The sequence below is a fragment of the Triturus cristatus genome, chromosome 8, assembly GCF_964204655.1.
Source record: "Triturus cristatus chromosome 8, aTriCri1.1, whole genome shotgun sequence".
Classification (NCBI taxonomy): Eukaryota; Metazoa; Chordata; class Amphibia; order Caudata; family Salamandridae; genus Triturus; species Triturus cristatus.
The window spans coordinates 1,219,632,151-1,219,648,566 of record NC_140591.1 but is presented as its reverse complement, the minus strand read 5'-3'; positions in this window follow the sequence as shown (position 1 = coordinate 1,219,648,566).

The following is a 16,416-nucleotide window of genomic DNA, read 5'->3' as shown; positions in this document are numbered from 1 at the left end:
ACGAGCAGAGCCCTGAAAATAGTTGTCATCTAACTTATACAACTGACAACATGTGGAAATATGATAGTGTCCTTAACATTAAAAAAGGTATTTCTTTAACATGCAGAAGCGTTTCACCTTAAAATATCGGATGAATTTTGTACAGTGCACACTCTGAACCCACATATAGGAAGGTGCTCTCTCATATATGATAACGAATAAAAAGGAGGCGTTTGTAAAATTAAATATTTGTCTAAAATCACACAATTTGGTCAAGTGGGAAAGCTGTGTTTTCTGGTACTGCATTATGCAATTCATCCTCCGTATGGCTACCACTTTCTCTCCTTTTTAAGGTTTATACTTTATTTTTAATTATTCGCGCGTGATGGTAGAGCGTGAGTGGCAGATAGAAGTTACATTAGAGCTCAGCTTGTTTTGAGCTCAAGGGTCCGAGAGGACCGTGGGCTGACCCTGAGCCAGGCCTCTGGCTCAAGCCTTTGGTGGCTTGAACACCTGTAGGCATCGTGAGGCTTCAAGAGAGAGAGAAAGGGAGGGGGGGAGTTAGAGAGAAAGTGGAAGAGAGAGAAGAGACAGAGAGAGAGAATGGCTGAATAGATGGACAGAGTTTGTGCAAGAAGATGAAGGGAACAGGGATGGTTTGAGCATTTTTGCCAGAGCTGGTTTGGTTCCCCAGTCTAGTCCTGAAGTTATTATGTAACATTTTAAGCCTAATTCCAAGTGCCCCAGTAAGTTGAAGGACTCATAACAGCAATTACTACCCACATCAAGTTTACAGGAGTTTAAATCAACTCTGTTCACCCAGATTCTGTTCCTGCATGTAAATCAATGGAATCACACACAACTTTTATACTGCACAACAAAAATGAAGGTGGGTTGGCTTAATAGCAAGGTCAATTAGTGATCTAAAACGTTTCACGTGTTGGCCCCTTACTTATTCACTACATTTTACAATAAACTAAATTAGAAATTTTATTTTTATTCCTGACAATGAAACTTACTATCTTTGTATATCTTATTTCTACAACCCACTCAAACGGGCGAGTTTCCTTCAGGGCCTTCCAGCTATTGACACCCTCCCATCCCGATAGGAAAGATACCACAAGCTTTCTTTGGTGTGTAACGGACGCAGTTTATTAGCATATTCTTTCCATACTGGTTCATAAATTGTCACAAGGTTTCAGTCAATAATATGCACCAAACCATGCGATTTGTAAAATGGCAATAAGCCCATTGTAAATAATTCAATATTCATAAATCATATTGTCACTATTGACCCACTCATACATCAGTTCTTGGGGAATTATACATCCTTCTTGGCTGCCCCAAAAATCATCTTATGACAGCAATTATTTTCGGGCTGCCTTCTATGTCAAGCACCACTGCTTCTAGCCTTCCTCTGCTATCGACGTCTGGCATTCATGGACCTCTGGCCAGGCAGGAAGTGCCCTGTCTGCCCTGCACTGTCCCCTTCCTGGCCCTCTGTTTTCCCCTCAGTGTCCCAGCTGTGAAGCATCCCAAGGTCCCTGCTCAAGCATTTCTTTTGACCCCAAGGTGTTACTATCTGCTTTCTGTTGTTGCTATCCACAGCTCAGTGTCCCTGCCATGAGGCATCCCAAGAACCAGGTGTAACTTCCTGCCTTCTGCTTTCATTGCTCACAGCAGCTGCGACACCTGCGTTTGACCAATGAGGGTGGGTGAGTCGACGATCGTTACAATACTCCTCGGCCTCTGGCTTCCCTTCCTTTAGCTGCATGCACACCATGCTCCCTGCATCTGATTGGGCACTTTGAACCCCAACGGCAAATGCTGTGCAAGGGATTTTGCGGGCTTCTGACTTCTCGCCCTTAGATAAAAAAATCTGTATTTGTAAAGCGCAAACTACTCACCCTTATGGGTCTCAAGGCGCTGGGGCCCGTGGAAATTAAGTGAACTATTGCCCAGAGTCACATGGTGCTGAGCTGAGCTGCTGCCGGAGCTGGAGATCGAACCGCTGTACTCTGAAGTCAGCTGCCCTGGCCGCTGAGCCACACCTCTCCGCCTTGTGATCAGTTTCCCTAAAAGTAAGTTAGTCGCTGTCCCCTCTAGGGATGGCATTGCCTTCCTAGGCTCATGCTTCAACCCACCCAAACGGGAGAGCTCCCTTCAGGCCTCCCAGTCTGTTCCGACCCACCCGTCTCAATAGGAAAGATACCACAAGCTTTCTGTGGTGTGTAACAGCTGCAGTTTATTAGCATATTCTTTCTATGCTGATTCAGTAGTCGTCACAAGGTTTTGGCCATTAATATGCACCCAAGCATGCAAAATTATCAAATGGACAACATGCACATTGTAAATCATTCAACAGTCATAAATCATATCATCGCTATTGACATCCCCAGTCATAAATCAGTCCTTGGGGTATCATACATCCGTCTTGACTGCCCCATAAATTATATTATGACAGCAATTATTCTTGGGTCACTTTCTGTGTTGCTCGCTGCAGCTTCTAGGTTTCCCTTGCTACCGATGTTAAGCATTCACAGCCCTCTGGCTGGGCCCGGGCAGCAAGTGCCATTTATATCCCATGCTGACCCCGTCCTGGCCTCTGCCCCCAGTTGCCCTGCCGTGAGGCATCCCAAGGACCCAGCTTGAGCAGTTATTTTGGCCCCAAGGTGTTATTATCTGCATTCTGTTGTTGCTGTCTACCACCTTACTGCCAGTGGTTCCATGACCGCCATCATCTCCCCACTGTTGCTCGTACAAAACAGTAATTTGGGAGCACCCTAACAGCTCAAGTGCCCCCACAATGTTCAGTAGGAACATGTCCATCCCCACTCCCGATAAGTGAACCCTGTTGCCTGCATAATAACCTGGGAGCTTGAGATTAATAAAGCTGTGCCTAACAAACTCCCAGCCTATACTCCTGCAAAATTTGGACATTAAACTGTTAAGTTTTCTTCTTGGCCTTTCTACTACATTGTGGCTTAAGACCCCCTTCCAAAACGCGCTATTATCTCGAACCATAGGATCTCCTACTGCTAACATGTCTGCCTTCATCTTCTCTAGGAGTTCTCGACACCCTTGCTCAGTGAGGTAAATGCCACCCAAATGCACCACTATGGCCTCAGGCTTACCGAGCACCTGCAGTGTCTTCTACACACGGGGTAGGAGCTGTGCCCATGTCATACCCAACCTGCCCAACTAAATCACGCAAGCAAGTCAGATGCACCCATAGTGCCTCCACGAGCTTGCACAGCGTTGCGCACTTGTGATGTAAGAGGGTCCACCATCCAGACCGTCCTTCTTCCAGATGCAGTCCCTGTCACAAGATAAAAAGGTTGTTCTTGAAAGCCTAATGTATAAATCTCTCGACCTGTTCGCTTGTCAGCTCACCCTCCATGTCTCTACCACCTGTGACTGCCTGAAAGTGTGCCCAACACTATCTATATGTGGCAGCGGTCTTGGGCATGAGGATCATGTCAACCAGGAAGGTTAGGTCCGGTCTACTATGTTCCATAGCCTTGTGGGAAATGGCATCTCCTCCTGTTCTGCTCATGGCACCAGCTGCCGGAACCTTGTCCACTAAAAATGAGAGAGGCCATCAGCTACTGAATTATCACAACTGGATGCATGTCTCACTCTTATGGCTATGTTTATGCTAAGCTGGCAACTCATCGATCGTCTTATTAGGTCTAACACTGTTGATGGTGACCTCAGCTAGGCCTACCAGTGCAAGGGGTTCGCCCTTCTCTGCACAGAGTCCTCAGACCAATAGGAAGAAGTTGGCAGAGAAACTGGAATAGAAAATACAAAGTTTAATAAACCTCATGAAGTGGAACTACATTCAAACAGCACCCTTTGGTACTGAGTGAAGTAGCACACTGAACAGAAAGAGCATGGTCCTTTTATACCCACACAGGGGCTGAAAAAAGGCGGTACAAGTACACATGAGAAGAGTTATGCACATAGACGGTCATACAGAAACTGCACAGTCGACAAGTAGGAGGAGTTAACAGTTTGCCAATGCTAGTAAACACATCCTGACAGTTACATACTACTAACAGCTGCAAACTCAACTGGGCATGTGCGGAGGTAGAAGATACTAAATATAGTTTGTTTCTAGGCAGATTACAAGAGCAGTCAACACTAAGGGAGGACAAAGCACATGGTGAGCACATGGCAAACAAAATGGCTGCCAGAAATACAAAATGGCTTTCAGCTCATGCTAAGAGATTAATGCAATCTTCAACAGACGGTCCTTTTAGCATGAGCTAAAGACATTTCCCATAATCCAGTAGGAAAACAAAAAATATGCACATTAATTTTTATTTTATTTTTTTTCCATAAATTTATCAATATCCTAATTCATTGCTAGGTGGGCATTTCTCATTCTAAATATTGTTAAGCGGGTATGTATAAGGTATAAGCAGGAGTACAAAGGGAACAGAGAATTGGGTCATACAGATAGCAGGAGAGAGTAATTACTATTATCAGAAACAAAACTATTAGCTTTCTAGTCCTAAGGAAATCCTAGAACCATCCAGTAAAAACATTTTCAAGGCTCCTATGCATTTTAGTGACCATCCATTTCAATATCAAAATAGCCAACAGTACATATCTAATAAAAACATTTTCACTAGACTTTTCAAATGTTTCCTTTATAAGGGCTAGAGTATCCATTATTATCAAGGAAATGTAACATCTTTCTACTGCTCAGACAAACTTTTCTCTAATAGAATAAACATTATTCCTAATACAATTATGAAAGCAGTCAGACATATTATTACAAAAATGATCTTGGATCCAGAGGACCAGGAGGACTACACAGGACCATGAGAATTAGGACGAAGAGCTGCAAAGGGCTGCTCCTCCTCAAAAATGGGACGACCAATGGGGTACATTTTCAACGAAAAAGAAGTCCTTGGGAAATTAAAGCCGCTGTACAACCAACCAGAGGGGAGTCTTCCCCCTGTGTCCGTTTGAGCCTCACAGGCAGGCTCTTGGTGTTCCCACGGTGGAGATGCACAACTCGCAACTCAGGAATCATGGCCTAGTTTCAAGGGAAAAGTTTCTTCTTTCAGGATAGGGCAATCACCCACCAGGGCAAATGCGCTCAGCGATCCTGTCCAGTGTCTCAGGCAGTGCACCAGTTTGCTTCATTTCAATCTAACAGGCACCAGAGACACAGCACCTGTACCCTGAACTCAAGTCCTTCTCTAACTCCTGTATTGCTCTGCTGGCACACTGCTCTTTCGTTGGGGCCATAGATTGCATTCAGTGTGCCCAGGTATCTCTTGACCAACAAAGGTGAAAACTTTACAGCCAGCATTCGGGAGCGTGATGCTGAAGTGCCTGAAGCAACCCTTGTTTCAAAGGGGGTTACCTCAAGCAAAAACTTTGTTGCTGATCTGGTCGGTTTGTGACTCTCAGCTGGGCATCAAAAACTTGATCCACGATTTCTCCTTTCTGATTTGTGACCCCGTCTTTCTCCCAAGACAGTGGCAGGGGTACACACTTCACATCCCAGTGCTTCCGGCCTTCTACCTTCACTGAGGTCCTGGTTGCCAGCAATGCCTGTGCTGGTTACCTTCACTTTGATTTCAAGCTGGACTGGTGCTGACTCCTCAAGCTGGATCTGATGTCCGCGCCCCTCTGGCAATGGTTGTAAGGCAGCAAGTATCTATTGGTGGACAGAACAATAGGTCTTTAGACAAGGCACAGAAATAATATATCAACAGAGAGGATAGTCTCAGAATACTTCCTAGTCTAGGGACGCCCCATATATTAGCAAGGCACCCAAGAACCACTTTCATCTATGTGAGAGTAAAAAAAACTACAGCCTGGACCTATTGGCAAGTATAAAAGGAACTCTTTGGTGAACTGACAAGAGTAATACGTCACCCAATCCCAAGCAGCCAAGGAAGTCTGTGTTCATTTACTAAATTCTGAGGAAAAGAGAAAAACAATACAGACATACTCCAAATCCTTACATCTGTATATTCCTATCTTAATCATCTAAAGACCCTCAAGAAAAAAAGGAAATGTTCTACACTTTTACTCATAGACTTTGCATTACTTGCACAGGACTGCAGACACTTCTAAAAATGATTTCTCTTAATAAAATCACCTACATTGTATGCTTAGGACCATGCTCTCATGTTATAGGAGCAACAGGAAAATCTAAAACTGCTAATTTAGCAGGGATTCCTATTACATAAGGAACTAAAAACTTCAACATAATGGGTACATTTTCTCCAGCGGAACATCTTGTGACTAACAGACTCCTATAAATCAATATTTTCCTCAAAAATGTTTGCTAAGGATCACATGGGCATCTTCCCTGCATTCTACTTTTTCACAATCTAAGTTCTGCAACATCAGCTCTAGTAAGGACTGTCAGTTTATTTACACAGACTAGCTTATAAAAACTAGCAATGCCCTTGCAAAAACTGTATGTAGCATGAGAATAACAAACAATAGTGGTGTTATCACCTGAGAATTTTAGAACAAAAACTACCCACAGCTAGTTCCCCTTAAATATCAAATAAGGAAACAGCAATCTAGACTACTCATCCTTTCATAATTTCATCAGACAGGATGGGCAGTAACATAGCAAATATATTTATTCATTTTATTAATGCTAATAATGTTTAAAACAGTATTACTGAATAGCCAATTAAATGTCTCATGGCTATTTCACAGACAGTTTAGACAGGCTCAAAAGAAATTGAGAAAAAGAGAGAGAAAACATAAATTTGCCTACCCTTAATTTGTAGAGGAGCTAGCCTCCTCCCCCATTTTTGACAGTAGGAAACCTGTAACAGGTTTCATTCTGTCAACACTATCAACCCCAATTTGTAGCAACTGGGCATAAACAAACTCTGAGGAGCTAAATAGCACATTGAGCTAGCTAAAGAACATATTCCTTTAGCAAATGTGCAAGTGTAACACGAGGGCACATGAATTCAAACTAAATCCCATTGCTTCCTTAATTCAGCCCTAAAAGCATTAGTGCTATATATATATGGCAGAGCCACTGTCTTAATAAAAGTTCACATATACCATTATTGTTCATATGAATGAACAAAAAACTTGCTTTTGCCAAAAAAAAGTAAGCAAAACCTCTTTCTTTCCCTGCCCTGCCATTTCGTCTTTCAAATGTCGAAATGTCAAAGCACATGTTGCGCTGAGCCCTGCCAGGCTTCTAAATGTAGGACTTCGGTCTTTAACCTATGCAGCTGTTCCATCTTGTGTGCAAGGTTTTCATGGGGGTGTCCCAATTCAAAGTGACCCTGGAGACTGAGAGAGCAACAGCAACCCACTCTATTCCTATCTACCAACAATTCAGAGGTAAGCTTAATAACTTCTGCCAGTTTTTGTACATATTTATATTTGTAAGCAGTGTGCCGAGTGCTTGTCTAGCAATATAGATGTCAGCTATTCATTATATGCTTACATATGTGCATTTGCTGGAGCCCAAGGCAGTTTAAAAGCTGCTCTGACTGGAATAACCTCATTTAAATAGTGAATTTTACTCAATTTCGACTTTGATGTTTAGGGCACTTAAAAATGAATATCCTATAATGTTTTTGCATAATAGGCATCCCCAGAATGTCCTCTACATATCCCAGAGATGTGGCATCAGAAATGTATAATGTATACCCTTATAAAAATAAGTTTTGTACGCCTGGGTAAAGTGACATTTCACATGTAAGTGACCCCCTATTGCTGTATAGCACGGCTTAAATTCAAATTGGATGCTAGGAAGTCACAGCATCATTATTAGGCATTATGAATATTAAAAAACGAATTTGATGCACCTATTTTAAATAAAAAAAATTATATAATCAAAATAATTTTTTTTTAATAAATCTAATCATTTTGATGAGTCCACATATGAAAAGCAAGCTGCATCCCTTTGCCTATCATATTTAAACGCATTCATTCACAGCCCTAAGAACAGAAGCTTAACTTGAAACATCTTAAGTCTGCGCCACTTTTAAAGGACAGTCATTATTATTTAACATCAAAAACCACTCTTATCCTTATTTAAAAAGGCATCAAGAAAAGAAATCCCTACTGTCAATCTGTCCCCTGTTTATCAAAACTAAGGAAACTACATTTCTGACTTTTAAAACAGCAGTCTGAAATGCAGGATTTTACACCGTATCTGCACTGACTTAAGGGGTAGTAACTTTAGCTGTTTAATGTGGCCGGAGTCAGAAATAGTCTAATGTTTACACAGCTGCTTGACACGTAAAGGCGTCGAATTCACACGCCTTTCAAGTCAACCTTTCGAGCCAGCACAAATCTGTCATTCTGTATAATGTGAATGCCTTTTAATACCCAATACAGAAGGATAAATGCTGTGACATTTTGTATCTTAATTTTATCTATTGCAAAACACACAATTTCGTTTTTTGAAGCTTTTTTATTCCTATTCAATGTGGATTCTAATTTTATCTTACATTGTGGCAATTTGCACACATGTATAGTGTCTTACTCTGCCAATTTAATAATAGCGTGCAGCTATTTAGCATGTATTATATAATTCATTGCTGGAATCTTTTAAAATATATTTTATTTTAATGATGTTTTGCATAACAGAATGATGACAAAAAAAAAAAAACATTGAGCTCATTCCAGACATTTTCAAAACGGTGTCATACACATAATACAGGGCACTTAAGGCTAGCCATGCTTGCACCAAGAGCGCAATCGCTATTTACTCACACGAGTACCACTAATGACAAACCACAGACATTTAAACACACATTTAACCCACAGATCAACACTTAAGACAGAAACAAAAGACAGCCCACAGACTGTACTTAAACCAAACCATTTGTAAATACTAGTTGCAAGTCATATTCACTAGATTTGGCTGGCAGAACACCAGGAAAAAACGCTCTGCATATCACCACTTATGAATGTTACTAAGTGCACAGACCAGGATCCTTTCTATGTACATATTTAGTTCCTCGGGGTACTAGTCACCAAAGAAGAAATACTTTTTTTTTATACCTAAACCTAGTTAAGTATCCCCTCTAGGGGAGCCGGCTAATTATATACAAGTTTAAAAATGGTACATCCAAGAAAGCAACACATTCATAAATTCACATGGGGGAAAACAAAAAGACCATCATGCATTTGCTTACAATTAACTGCTTTGTTCTTCAGCTCTAATGCTTTCACATAAATGTTCTTTCGCTGTTCTTTTTTCAATCAAGGCTTGCTCATGCTTCATTTGTTCATGCACTGCTTTCTCCCACATTCGTACACAATCAAACATCTCTTGCCTAGTCTTTTGCTTAAACATACCTTGTTACACATACTCAATCTTTCGTAAATCAAATGACCCATACATAGGCCAACGCAACTCAGGATCCTTACGAGTGTATTTATTCCATGATGTGCTGTACATTATAGAAGAAAGACCATACTTAATATACATATCCCTATTAGGCGTCCCCTCCGGGGGTCCGGTTGTGCTTCATCTAATCTCAAATTGGTACCACTACAAAAGCAACACATCCTACGAAGTGTGCTAAAAACAGGTATGCCAAAAATAGTGCAGAATATGCAGTATTATAATCAAAGTAGCACTTAAGGTACCTTTAGTACAATGTGCCGTTCAAATCAATTCAGATAGAGAAAATTCTCCTCATTACCTGCCTATATAGATTGCAATCCATATATAAATCTCAATAACAAACCAAGTTGGCCAACACCATTTCCCAAATCCAAAAGCCACAGTAAGTGTTACTAAACTACCTTACCAATCCCAGGCATCAAAACCAACAGCAAGCGCCACAGAAGGACACTTACCAATCACTTGGTGTCCAGGTTCCAACTGCCAAGTTCTAAAATCGACCAAATGGTAACTGCACGGTGAATCAACAGAAGAGATCTCAGTCGAGGACCGGCACCACCTGGATGGTCAGATCAGAAGGAAAGGAAAAACGCCGTGGTTGCCAAGACTCGGGTCTCATCGGGCAGCGATCGCGTCCAGAGCAAGATTCCAATCCTTCGTCGCGACCAATCCTTTGGGCATCCGAGTCGCCGATGAGCCCCAGTAGTTGGGCGCCAATTTGTTGATGGTGACCTCAGCTAGGCCTACCAGTGCAAGGGGTTCGCCCTTCTCTGCACAGAGTCCTCAGACCAATAGGAAGAAGTTGGCACAGAAACTGGAATAGAAAATACAAAGTTTAATAAACCTCATGAAGTGGAACTACATTCAAACAGCACCCTTTGGTACTGAGTGAAGTAGCACACTGAACAGAAAGAGCATGGTCCTTTTATACCCACACAGGGGCTGAAAAAAGGCGGTACAAGTACACATGAGAAGAGTTATGCACATAGACGGTCATACAGAAACTGCACAGTCGACAAGTAGGAGGAGTTAACAGTTTGCCAATGCTAGTAAACACATCCTGACAGTTACATACTACTAACAGCTGCAAACTCAACTGGGCATGTGCGAAGGTAGAAGATACTAAATATAGTTTGTTTCTAGGCAGATTACAAGAGCAGTCAACACTAAGGGAGGACAAAGCACATGGTGAGCACATGGCAAACAAAATGGCTGCCAGAAATACAAAATGGCTTTCAGCTCATGCTAAGAGATTAATGCAATCTTCAACAACACCTTAGTGCCCCATGCTGTACTCAGGTTTATCAGCTGCACTAAGTCATGTTCATCTGACCAAAGTGTTACTTGTTTGCTGGTTAACGTCTGTTTCAAGACTGAAACTGCCACCATGATAAGGAAAAGCTTCAGTACCATTATGTTTTTTATCAGGCCTCTCCCGTGTCGTGAGGCAAGCCACCGAGCCACACACCAAGCCGTGCCCAATACAGCTCTGAGTTCCTAGCCACCTGCAGTGTTAGTGGAGAGCTCAAGCTGCTCCACGGTTACCCAGGGCTCACGCTACACGCGTCCCAGTAAAATCAGGTAGATAAGATAGACATAGTCGGAGATTCCATCTTACCCCGCTTATTTGTCTGATCCTATGGCGTTTTTTTGCTGAGACCCTTTGTCAGCCATGCCAAGCGTTTGACAATGTCCACCCTACTGGGATAACCCATCCTACAAAGCTGAGCTTGCACAGCAGGTGATGGACTTCCTGTAGGGTCACTTTCTTTTTGCCCAGGACGTCCTCAATTGTTTGCCTCAGATCCACTATTTTCGATGCTGGCAGCCAACATACACCATCTACCAAGTCCAGCTCTATACCTCAGAAGACCAAGCATGTTGATGGGCTTTCCATTTTGTAGTGTGCCAATGGCACCCCCAGCAAGCCTGTCAAAGCAATAAACTGGCCCAGGAATGTGGTACACTGTGTCAAACCTGGGTCCCATATGAAAAGGAAGTCATCAAGGTAGTGCAGACACCCCCACCTGAGCATCTCTCACCCCAGTGACCATTCCAGAAAGGTCCTGAATGCTTCGAAGTATGCACAGGATATTGCACAGCCTATGGGAAGACATCTGTCAGTGCACCGGGAGGAAGTGGAAAGCAGAATCTGTATCTGCCTTTGCCATGAGTGCCCCTCTTCTGGCCTCCCTCAGCATATCCACCGCTTTGACTAGGGTGGCATAGGACACCGAATATAGTTCTTGGTCCAACCCGTCATTCACTGATTCCCCGGGTGGGCATTAGAGGTGGTGAATAAGGCTAAACTGGCCCATTTATTTCTTGGGAACGGCTCCGGGGAGGGTCAAAATTCTCCAAGGGTGGGTGTTCAAAGTGGCTGACCACACGGCCTAGCTGGAGCTCTCTGGCCACCTTGCCCCTTGCAACCTTGATGTTCTCCTCAACCGATTTAGGGTTCCGGCTGAGGTGCCTTGTCTGTGAACTACTGTAGGAAATATGGAAACTTTCACTAAAGCCTGTCGCTAGCAGCTGCGCATCATCATGCTTGTGATATTTGTTGAGCAACTGCGTAAGCTGCATGACACTTATAGGGGTGGGAGCTATGTCTCATTGGGACCCTTCCTGCCTTTTCTTGCCCCCATAGCCTCAAAATGCATGTTCTTGGTTGTCAACCCTCTCACGCACTGGTATCATGTAGTGCATGGTGACTATGACATCCTGGTGGTCCCAGTCATTAAGGGCCTTCATCGTACCGCAGCAGACCTCACCCTGTTATTTGCATTGGGCCTCTTGAAAATTTTGCTCATATAGGAAAAGCACAACAGCACTCTAGGGGAACTTTTAAACACACACACAAGCTAATGTTCTAAAAGGATGAATCCAGCTTACCTTGTACCTTTCGGTTCTTAACCTGTGGCTCTCCTTTCTATCCTCCTCCTTCTAATCCTGCGTGACTAAGTCCAGCCCCTCATGTCTGGCTTCCAATAATGTGAATATATCGATAAACTCCTTGCCCCACATCCTTTCTTTCTTTCACTGCTAGGGGTTCTAACCTTGCAAGGCTAGTTTCACGCATAATTATAGGTGGGCCCCTGGCGACGGCCTCATGTATACCTGGGCTGGCGTGCCACTTGCCGTGCTCTGTGCAGTGACACTTGCCATGCTGCTGTAAGATCTGCCTGGGCTGCTTCACTACTGTGAGCCCCCCATGGCATGGTCCTTGGCGGGTGCCTGCTGTTGTTTGAGGAATGCAGCATTGCTTTCAGGCATGTTGTCACAGTGCGCTATACCCAATTCTTCAGGCCCTGTTCCTTCCTGAGAGGTATCCACTGCCACTGTCTTGGCCCCTGCTTCGCCGCCCCTGCTTCGCCCCCCCTGCTCCAGCTCCTTTGCATTCTGCCTGGGCCCATGGCGTGCCACATATTTCCATGCAGCCAGGCACACAGTGAGCCTGGCGGGGGACTGTAGCCCCCAACACATTGCCATGGCCACCAAAGGGGAGCCACCATTGGGGGAAGAAACTGTATGGGCATGCCACTACCGCCTACTCCTTCCGTGCTGCAGCCATGGCCCGAACTCTGGGGTGATGCCCCCCACACAACTCCCTACAGCTCCAGGGACTGCTGTTGCATTGGCAGATGTGTGGTGGAATTGACTATGCCCACTTGCACCCTATAGTTGGCTATCCCTTGGGTTGTGCCTATGTAGGGCGCTGTGTGTTCTGGTGCACAAGAGCCTGCCCTGTGCGACCACCCTTGCGATGCCTTGACCGTATCTCATCGTATGCCACTGGTGGTTTGTTTAAATTTCTTTATTGGATTTTAGCATTTCACATACAATTTGGCAATTTCTAAAACAGAGTACTGGCATGTATTTGTTAACTGCTATAGGTTGTCAAAATTTGCGATAGCATTTCATACAATACAAAATGAACATTTATCATTATTACATTCCGGTTGCTATCTATTTGTTTAAGTCCATTACTTCATCAGTATGTTTTCAGTAACATGGGTGGGTTAACATTCCCGTGATTACAGAGTTATGTCTGTCCCCATATTTGTTTATAGGTGCAATGAAATGTTTCGTGGAGCGGGTGCATTCCCTTTGAACTAGCACCGGCTTAGGAACTGCCGGCTGATCTAGCTAAACTGCTAACTTTGGGGGTAAACTAGGGGAGGTATTAGGGGATGGCGGGGATATGTGCTCATGATGGCTTCTGTGTGGTTGTTCATATTGTGTCACCAGTGTTTGGTTGTGTACATGTGGGGGGATCACATTGGGCGTCCCTAGATTAGGGGGTGGTACTATCCGACAGGACCTTTGTGTTGTGTCTACCTTTGTGTGTCTTGCTTGTCCTGTTATATTCTTGTAACAATCTTGCTGGAGGTAGATGTAGCGTCTGGGGCTGGGATGTCTTGGGTGGTTCCGCATGTGTGGTTTCTTGTTTGAATTGGTGTAGTAGCTGTGCCCATTCCATAGATATGCGTTGTTTACGTATTCCCCTCACTTCTTCGTCTCTCAGTACCGCTTCTTCTTCTGAATACCCCAAGTGCACATGCCATGTATGTATATCTGTAATATTCGCCGTTGCTCGGATTGTCTTGTGTATGTTATCCCAGTACTGCTGTATAGTGGGGCAATCCCAGAACATATGCTTGAATCCTGCCTCAGAGGCCTGACAACGGGGACATGCAAATTGCGTGTCTGGATAGAAACGTTGGAGGCGTTGGGGCGTGAAGTATGCCCTGTGTAGAATGTTAAATTGTATGTTTTTACATCATGCATTTCTGGACACTTTTTTAGGATATTCTAAGGCTTTTTCCCATTCCTTATCAATGAACGACCTCCCCACTTCGTCTTCCCATGTCTGTCTTAACGACTGTAGAGGCTTCAGAATCAGTTCCCGGATGGCTTTATAAAGCCATGTGATTATTTGTCTACTCTCTCCCATATATAGGATCATGTGTATTACCAGGTGTGTTGGCGGTCTCCCTTCTGTCAAGTCCCAAAATTGACGACTGCTGTCCAAGAGTTGTCTATGTATGGAATTGACCCGGGGGAGGTCATATTCCTCCACTAGTTGGTCATATGTCCGCAGTTGTCCGTCTTCGAATAATGATTCCGTCTCGGTCATTGAGTGCTCAGTCCATACATGCAGGGCTCGAGTGGTATAGTATTTGTCCTTTCAAGGGAACCCTACCAGTGGAAGTAGGGGGGAATATAAGGGCCTCTCTCGTGACATATGGTCTATCTTCAGCATGCGTGTGCGGGCTATTGATACCTGCATGGGGTAAGTGCGCATCGCATCGGTCGGTACGACAGATTGCCAGGAGAGGTACCCGTCCTTCGTCAGTAAATGTTTCTCCTATGTGCTTCTCTGCTGTCCAGTGCGATAGCCATTGCAGCTGCACTGCCAAAAAGTATGCCTCAATGGATTGTGCTCCCAATCCCCCTTGGTCTGTTGGTAAATAGGAAGTAGCCAACGCTGCCCTATGACGACCTACTCCCCAAATCAAGCAGGCGAGCAACGCATCTAGCTCCTGGAAAAAGGGGCGCGGGGTATAACTGACACATTAGTGAAGTGATATAGTAGTCTGGGGACTATTATCATTTTGGCGAGGGCCACTCGTCCAATTGGGGCTAGGGGTAATGTTTTCCAGAAACCCACCGCAGTTCTTATTCCCGGGAACACTTTGCAGTGATTTCCTTCGTACAGATCCCTGGGGGAGTGGTACAGTCTCACCCCTAGGCATCTAGGCGCTGCATCACTCCAGGCGATTTTCTGATCCCCTATTGCTATGTCGAGAGGGGACAAATGTTGGCTATGGGGATAGATCGTGGATTTGTCCCAGTTAACTTGGAGACCCGAGGCTTCTGTGAATTCTCTTAATGTCGTCCAGATTGGGGTGAGGTCGCTAGTAATATTGTGTACATAGAGTAGGAGGTCATCTGCATACAATGACACCCAGTGGACCGTTCCTGCTATCGGGATACCCCATGTCTCGCCCTCCTGGCGCAAACATATTGCCAGTGGTTCCACTGCCAGGACAAACAATAGAGGGGAGAGGGCGCACCCTTGTCTCGTGCTCCTCTCTATCGGGAATGGGGCAGAGATGTATTTACCCATTCTCACCCTTGAGGTTAGGCCCCTGTATAATAGCCGTGTGTACGCCATCAGGGTAGGACCCAAGTCAGCTCTGCGGAGGACTGAAAATAGATCCAGCCACATAACGGTGTCAAAGGCCTTTTCTAGGTCTAGAATCAAACATGCTGCTTTGGGGAACTGAGAGCTCGCTCTATCTTGTACATGGAACAGCCTACGCAAGTTCTGGGACGTATTTCTTCCTGGCACAAAGCCACTTTAATCTGAATGAATCAGTGTCGGGAGGATTTGGATATATCGATCTGCCAGAATCTTGTCCAGTATTTTACAGTCTGCGTTAAGCAGTGTTATGTGCCTATGCGAGGGCGGGAGCTTTGGGTCCCTGTGTGGCTTTGGCAATGTCACCAAAATAGATTCCCGGAGTGATCCCGGGAGCTCGCTTCTTTCTAAAGCATCTTCGTACATTACCACTATGCGGGGAGTCAGTTGGGCCGAAAAGGTGCTGTAGTATTCTAATGGGAAGCCATCCATTCCTGGAGCTTTATTGCGCGCCAATGCTCTAATTGCCCGGGTGACTTCAGGAGTCGCGATCTTTGCTTCTAAGGCTTTTTTTTCTGTTGCCGGAATGCGTGACATGGGTAGTGGATGGAGAAAGTGGGCTATGGCTTGGTGATCACTGTGCGTCGGGTTTTGGTATATGCCCAAGTATTAGTCATGAAAGGTTTGCAATATATTGACCTGCGAATATCTGGCTATCCTGGTCTTATCCACTATCTCCGTAACCGGCTTCATGTCTGTGTCTTGTTTAGCTAACCAGGCTAGGAGCATCCCTACTCTATTACCTTCTCTGTGTGTCTTGGTTGCATATACCCTAAAATTATAGTTACGTAGGTCTCTTATTGCCTTTGTGTGTGTTGTCTTGGCTGTAGCCACTTAGGCTGGGTGGCTACATTTGCAT